The sequence below is a fragment of the Octopus bimaculoides genome, chromosome 6, assembly GCF_001194135.2.
Source record: "Octopus bimaculoides isolate UCB-OBI-ISO-001 chromosome 6, ASM119413v2, whole genome shotgun sequence".
Lineage (NCBI taxonomy): Eukaryota > Metazoa > Mollusca > Cephalopoda > Octopoda > Octopodidae > Octopus > Octopus bimaculoides.
This window is the reverse complement of record NC_068986.1, coordinates 44643658-44645273: the sequence shown is the minus strand read 5'-3', so window position 1 is coordinate 44645273 and position 1616 is coordinate 44643658.

Here is a 1616-nt window from a genome sequence, read left to right as displayed (position 1 = left end):
ATATATATATATATATATATATATATCACTTGATCACATGACTGACCAGATTATCAGATTTCTTACACATCACTGGGGGATTGCAGCAACATGAAATGAAGTGTTTTGCTCAAGAACACAATGCAAGGCCCAATCTGGGAATTGAACCTACGATCTAGTGATCCTGAATGCAAAACCCTAACCTTAGCCTATGCATCTTCACACACACACACACACATACATACATACATGCACATATATATATATACATACACACACACACAACAAGCTACTACACAGTTTCCATGAACCAAATTCCACTCACAAGATATCAATCAACCCAGTTATAATGGTAAAAGGTGTTACACGGTTAGGTCAAGCTCAGAACTTCATAGCTCCAGACCAAACTTTTTAACCACTACATTTATGTCTTATTCATTCAGCCATTATGTTTCTTATCTTCCAGCCATCGACATCATGTTGAGTGTCTGTGGCCAAGACAAGTCTCAAATGGATCAGTTCCTCCCCTAGTTGTAAACAAGTATTCTGTTAGGACCAAGCTTGCTGCTGTGGTTAGCAGGAGATGCACTATCAAATGATCAATTGTTTCTTTAGTTCATAGTACCGAGTTCATCCTCTCCTGCAATTGAATTCTACATCTCTCATGTAGAAGACAATAAAATTGGCCACTCACTCAGTGATGGGCACTATTAATGATGGAAAGTCAAGTAATTAACATAATTAACAATAGAAAAATTAAGTAAGGAATACAGTATACAAAGTGTGATAATTATTATACTGAAACAATTAACCTTATTTAATAGAATAATTATTTTTAAGAGAGAAATGTCCAGTTCAGAGGAATTAAAGGGAGACAAATACAGAGTAGAAGTTAACAAGCAGAGAGACGTTAACAGCTAAATATTTTCAAATTTTACTTTCGTAGTAACTTAAAGTATATCCAGGAATTAGATTGTTGCGTGTGTATGTATGTATGTATGTATGTATGTGTGTGTGTGTGTATGCATGCATGTATGAATGTATGAATGTATGTATGTATGTATGTATGTACGTATGTATGCATGAATGTATGTATAAATGAATGTATGTATGCATGTTTGTATGTATGCATGTTTGTATGTATGTATATACATATATGTGTGTGTGTGTGTATGCGTGAATGTATATACAGATGTACGTATGCATGCATATATGTATGTATATGTGTGTGTATGTATGTATGTATGTATGTATGTATGTATGCATGTATAGACAGAGAGAGAGAGAGGAAAAGAAAGAGAGAGATTAGGAAGTCTTAGTTCGTTCAGTTTGAAGCATTTATTGTTGCTACAATGTAAATTGTCGCTGAAGAGTGGCTTTCAAGATTCAATGATATTTCACTCAAATATATCATATCAAAATTATAATACATGATCAAAGAAAACAACTGTATTATCTACTTATTTATTTTTTTACTTATTTATTTTGTGCATTACTCCCATTATGTTAAAGATACTTTACCTGAAGGTAATTTTTACAATATTTTTAGAAAGATGCAGTGTAGGTAATCAAAATATTTTGATTGAACAACTTGTATAATTGTTAAAATTTCTTTGAAAAAGAACTTTTTAAATTTT